This window comes from Xenopus laevis, chromosome 8L (assembly GCF_017654675.1).
Source record: "Xenopus laevis strain J_2021 chromosome 8L, Xenopus_laevis_v10.1, whole genome shotgun sequence".
NCBI lineage: Eukaryota > Metazoa > Chordata > Amphibia > Anura > Pipidae > Xenopus > Xenopus laevis.
The window spans coordinates 91,163,698-91,170,316 of NC_054385.1; the positions used below are offsets into that span (position 1 = coordinate 91,163,698).

The 6,619-nt window shown below is 38.7% G+C and overlaps 1 long non-coding RNA gene across 1 annotated transcript; it reads left to right on the forward strand.

The window, feature by feature from the left end:
* Window positions 1-5,387: 5,387 nt before the first annotated feature.
* On the forward strand, window positions 5,388-6,306 carry LOC108698806. Its single transcript, XR_001932719.2, has 2 exons — window positions 5,388-5,732; window positions 5,909-6,306. It is a non-coding gene; the product is annotated as an uncharacterized LOC108698806 (long non-coding RNA).
* The last annotated feature ends 313 nt before the right edge of the window (window positions 6,307-6,619 follow it).

The window sequence follows — 6,619 nt, forward strand, 5'->3', positions numbered from 1 at the left end:
GACCATACCCTCTAATGTGGAAATATTAAATTGTAAAACATGCAGCCACTGCAACCTGCAGAATTCTCATCTTTAAACCATACAATCTTTAATAACTACATTACTAAATACAAAAATAAAATGCCTGCATTACAAGCATGGTTTCTGCTAATTCACAGGGCACCACTTTAATGCTATGTATTTATGCATTTCTTTATCAAATGGATGTATTTTAAATAGAATGTACATAACTTCTAAAAAGCTTACTTTGAGCTCCAGGCTTTCTCTTAAACTGTATTTTGAGGCTTTTTTGTAAATGAAATGTCACTTTTGAGATTATGCAACTGTCTCCTGTAAACCCTGTCTACTGTATTTGGAATGTATCAATTGCCCCTGCTTTAGAGAAAGGAGATTTGTGTAAATATTTGTTTATTAGAGCTCTTCGTTAAGGCACTCTGTATGTAATAGTGAATAGTGTAGCTGGTGCATCCACATCACAAAAATATAATTCTTTATTTAGACACCATCATCTTTTAAAACCTATTTTGTTTGGATTTGGCCAGTTAAAGTATTGTTGCAATTTTAATAATGAGACAGAGTTATTGTTTTCTTGTCTGAGATCTATTAAAGGAGAAGGAAAGGTTAAAACTAAGTAAGCCTTATCAGAAAGGTCCATTTAAATATACCAGTAAACCCCCAAAGTAATGTTGCTCTGAGTCCTCTGTCAAAAGAAATACTGCATTTCTTTCCTTCTATTGTGTACACATGGGCTTCTGTATCAGACTTCCTGCCTTCAGCTTAAAGGAGAAGGAAACCCCCAGGGCGCTAAACCCCTCCCCCCCTCCCCTGTGCTGCCCCCCTCCCTCCTCCCCCCTGGCCTACCTGTCCCCCTGGGCAAATGCCCCTAACTTTTTACTCACCCCTCTGCGCAGGTCCTGTCCACGGAGTACGCAGTCGCCATCTTCTCCCACGCGCGTCTTCTTCCTGCTCTGATCGGCGTTTTCTGGCGCATGCGCAGTAGGAACAGGTACCGGTACGGCTCTACTGCGCATGCGCCGAATGTCACAAAGTGAAATCGGAAAACTTCGTGACATTCGGCGCATGCGCAGTAGAGCCGTACCGGTACCTGTTCCTACTGCGCATGCGCCAGAAAACGCCGATCAGAGCAGGAAGAAGACGCGCGTGGGAGAAGATGGCGACTGCGTACTCCGTGGACAGGACCTGCGCAGAGGGGTGAGTAAAAAGTTAGGGGCATTTGCCCAGGGGGACAGGTAGGCCAGGGGGGAGGAGGGAGGGGGGGCAGCACAGGGGAGGGGGGGAGGGGTTTAGCGCCCTGGGGGTTTCCTTCTCCTTTAAACCTCATTGCCCTGGGCAAGAGCATGCTCAGTTTGCTCCTCTCCCCCCACCCCTCCCTTCTCTACTGTAATCTGAGCCCAGAGCAGGGAGAGACTCAGGCAGGAAGTGATGTCACACCACATTAATACTGCAGCTCCTATCCTAAACAAACAGAGAGTTTCTAGAGCTTTTTACTCAGATATGGTAAAACATTCTACAGAATAAATATAGCATTCTAGCTTGCACTATTGCACCTAATCTATTGGCAATAAAATGCCTCCGTAGCTTTCCTTCTCCTTTAATCATAATACAGTTGTTTCTTTACCAGATACTTATCTAGGCAAATTAACAGAGTCAATCATACATACTGAAAGTTTGTGGTTAGTATGTGACGTTTCATTTATAACTTGCAGCTACTACTGTATCAAATATGCTCATATCTCTCCTAAAACTTTGGGAATCCATTAAAATAAACCTTTAAAAGTAACCTTCTCTATTCATAAAATTAGCATCAACCTTCATTTGTAATTCCCATCCAGTAAAATACTAAAGCTAAGAGAACAAATTTCTGTAAGTGTAAAATAATTAACCCTCCGTTTTAGGCATAAAAAGAGGAATGTATGAGAAGTGCCTGTTGTGTTGTACCACTTTAAGGGTAAGGGCACACGCTAAGATTCGGGGATAATTTTGTCGCAAAACAAGGCGCTCAGAGTGCCATCCCGTCGGCCATTTAGATTCTAGCCATGGGGAAGGCTTTTTGGTGAGATTAGTCATCCGAAGAAGAGGCGATAAATTGCTCGCGACTAAATCTCCCCCAATCTTCCTGTGTGTCTCTGCCCTCAGTCTTTTGAAGCAGCTTATATCCTAGTGTTCTTCTGGCTGTTAAAGGAATGATATCACACTTAATTTAGAGAATGAAACCCAATAATGACATTTGTATATTATAACCGTGGGGATAATTTAGAAACAACAGTAAAGGCCAGTAAAGCTGTAATTTCTTCACTTGCATTCAGTACTGATATTTGAAATGCGCTTACCCATTATATTAGAGATGATTTAATGTATGACAATGGATGCACCGTTGTCACTGACATTGCCTCAGTGGAGAAATTATAATGTTGGTGGCCTTTGTAGCCATGTATAAATGCAACAATGTTTTTTTTTGTTTTTTTTTTTTAAAAATCCAAAGCAATTTGTGTTTGGCATTCTGTAATCTGTAGTGTGTATTTCACTCTATGTGGCCTTTTTTCTGTGTTCCCCTATTTAGATATTGTGAGTGACTGTCTGAAGATGGTGTAGAACCTAAAGATGAAGAAATAAGTTTGGCAGGGCTGTCAAATTAATGGGCCTTTGCCTGGTTTTGGCCACCCAGGTAGTGAGCCCAATCGGTTTGATCCAGAGGTTTAGCCCCTCAGGTAATAAACAGATCATAATAGGTGAGGGCCACAACAGGCTGTTGATCCAGCACCTTTAATAAAATTCAATAGATAAGCGCTTTGCCCTTTGTACCAACATATTCAAACCCTTCCACTACAGAAACTTGATCCAAGTGCAAATGGACCAATGAAAGAGAACACAGGAATGTATATCTATTTTTTTTTTCTATCCCTTAGTAAATTGCCTTTTATTTATCTTAGGAGGAATTAAATCAAAGCTATATCCCAGATATATTTAAAGACTTTGGGGACAAATTATAAAAACTTTTGGAAGTATATATTAAGCAGTATTTTCTTATGTAGTGCCAAATCTTATCCTACAGCAGGTTTGCCTTTCTTAGAATGTATCCTCAACAAATGTTTTAATAATTTGCCTTCCATTTTATAGTATCTATCCAGGGGAGGATAGAATCCACAAACAGTTCTTCATAGAACATGTTTTACTTTATGATTGTGATATAATAAAGTATATAGTAGAATATTGGTTAGCTTCTCAACCCTTGAACACCGCTTAGGTTAACGGGCTTTACAAACTTGGAAATGTTGAAAAACTTGATTCATGCGGTTAATCTGTCGAGTAACTGTAAATAATCTATGTTTGTGTATCTATTTGGTCAAATTCATAATCTGAAGATCACTTGTAAGTGTGATTATGATGTTGTGAGTTTAACCAGTATAGCTGAGCCAAAGAGCAGAGAGAGATATTAACATGGCTGGCTCCTAGTCATGAAACAGGCAGACTGTGTAGCCTTTATAAAACCACCTGACACTGATGGACGCACTGATAATACATCGTAATCCATGTTAAAAATGTCTTAATCCCAAATGGCCTTGGCATGCACGTTCATCAATCAAGTCTCCGACATTATTTAAATGTGCCACAATTGCAGGTTTGGATTTTCTTACCCAATCATCCTCGCATGCAATGAAGTCCTGACTGATAAAAAAAAATGTAGAATACAAATGGCTGCATGGATTTTCTTCTAATTATGTTTAGGTAATTGTTTTAGTTTTATTTTAAATTAATATAGCATTTCTAATTTTAAAGAGGTGGTATATCACCCTGTTTAGTGTGCTCATGATCAACAAAGGTGTATATAGGTATAATCTTCCTACAGTTATTCCTTTCTCTTATTCTCATAACAAATTAGTAAATAGCTTCCGGAATATTTTTGGAAGCTATTATCATTTTAGCGTCTTACTTTGGATCTGCAGTACATTCAATACCATTTTATCTTTACTCAGTGCTAAGACCCATGTTTACAAGTTAAGAACTTTATACTTGAAGACCAGAAAATGGGATAAAAGCAAACTGAACAGTGACCAACAGAATCTCCATCCAAATCTTGTATCAAAATGTGGTGATTGCACTGTAATGGATTAGTTTGAATTTTATTTTATTATTTATTTTTATGTTCAAAGTGCATGCCAATATATCTGCTAATGCTTACTGGACACTGATATATATATATATATATATATACAGTATATATGACACATTTTACAAAATGTTACATATGTTGTTCAGATATTATTGTAGAAAAAAAAAAATGGCAAAACGATTTTAAGATACTGTTAACGTTCGATGTATCCTGTGCTGAATTGTGCCTATGAATATTCTTCAAGTTCCAGGGACTTGTAGAATCAACTGGTCTTGAAGAGTCTATTTTTTGTTGTCTTGCTGCTGAATACTCCATTGGTAACTATTTACTGGATCATTCCAGTTGCATGCATTACAAATGCAACTTGACTGTGTGACAGTAAACAGAATTTCTTTGTAAAACTTGAATAAACAAATGAATTTCCCCGATCACTAAAATGTACATTCTAATGACAAAAAAAGTCATGATTATTCCACTTTTTTTTTTTTTTTTGGTTGGTAATTTATTTAATTGCATCTGTACATGTTCTGAAGTGGATGTTTTTGAGACAAAATAGATTACTATTTTATCTAATTTTCCATAATATATTGTAATAAATCATTCTTTTTTTCATGCAGCATTGTGTGTTTATGTACAGCCAAAGGACTCATGAATGATACAGATTGAAAAAGCATTTTCATAAAAGTTATTACAAAAGTCTTCTTCCAGATAGCTTCTCAGAAGCCAGTATTTACCATAAGTGGCCCCAGACATTCTACAGGAATTCCTATACAGATTCCCCAAGACAACCAGAAGATGAAGGTAGCAGAGATAGTAATTAGTAATTTGGAGACAGGGAAACAGTCGGAGTATAAAGAACAAGTTTACATCCAGGGGCAGGCAGCAATTGTTAAAATCCATATCTCATATTGATGGACAGGCAAAACGTAAAGGGGAAACCAACCCTTAATAAAAATAAACCCTACCCCCCTACCCTACATAGACCCCAATCCCTCCCCCCCCAGCCTAGCTGCTACCCTGGGCAAATGCCCCTAACTCTTTACTTACCCCTCCGTGCAGATTCTGTCCAGCAGAGTTCACAGCAGCCATCTTCTTCTCTTCACTAATCTTCGGAATGAGACCGGTGGAATGGCACATGCGCCGAAACTCGCAAAAATTGCCAGAGCACTGGTCTTATTCCAAAGATTACCGAAGCGGCTGCAGATGGCGTCTGTCAACTCTGCTGGACAGAATCTGCACGGAGGGGTAAGTAAAGAGTTAGGGGCATTTGCCTGGGGTAGCAGTTAGGCCGGGGAGAGAGGGGGGGTCTATTTAGGGTAGGGTTTTTTTTAAGGGTTTGTTTCTCCTTTGAAGGGGATCTAAAGCCCCAAAAATGTATTGATGAGTGTTCCTCATCAAGTGCTCCTCTGGTTACTTTTGTAACATGAATTACTTTTCTATTTTAATGTGTTTTGTTACTATACTTTCAGACTGCGTATACCAGGTATTTCCTGAATAGTGAACCCTGGAGCTGCTGCCAGAAAGAGCTGTTGACCTTAAACCTTGGTATTGGCAATATAACACCCTCCCATATTCAATTAAAGGCACAAAGAATGCCCAGGTGCAGTAAACCATAGTAACCAACAGGTGACCACCTGCTGATTAGTCGATATACTTTGCACACTATTTTCACATCTAATATCACAGAAACTGCTTTAAAAAGAAAATGAATGTAAATTGCAAAAAATACTCAGAGAAGAACTTAGTTTATATCAATTATTTTTTTTGATTTTATAGACTTGCCACTCCTGTCCTGAAGAATTGTGATGAAATCAGCAGGGCTCTCAGAATGATAATTGTAACTTCTACAAGACAAACATTTAAGCAGAATGTTGATGGCAACTTGTAATACAGCCTGTTAAGACAGGATGACTCCCACACAGAGGCAGCAACTTAATACTATATTGGCTAAAGTGAACTAGAACAGTAGCTGAGGCAACTTCCTGATTTAATTTGGCAAAAGCAGAACGAGATTTAGAAGAATGGCAGCCCGAAGAAGCAATGAAGTGGGGGCAGAGGAAATAAGGCCTTGGATCACTGTTTTCTCATAGGCAGTCAAGTGAACAGACCAAACACTGGAGTCCATTACCAAGACTAAAGACATGGTCAAAATAAAAAACCTGAAAAAATGGCAATAAAGCTTTTGTTGTTTCTGTAGCAACACAGATACAGGGATGGGAACTTTTCTCCCTAAACTCAGTGTCCAAAAAGTTTCCATTTTGGGAAGGTAGTCTCCCGTAGACTCCATTTTAATCAATGAATTTCCTTTTTCTCTTTAATACTAAAACATAGCCTTGTACTTGATGGTAACTAAGCTGTGTGAATCCATAGGCAGCAAAACAATTCTAATAACGTAAAGATCCCTCTTCTGGAAAACCCCTAGGTCCCAAGCATTCTGGATAACATGTCCCATACCTGCACTAGCTTGGTAAGGGCAAATTGCTTTTG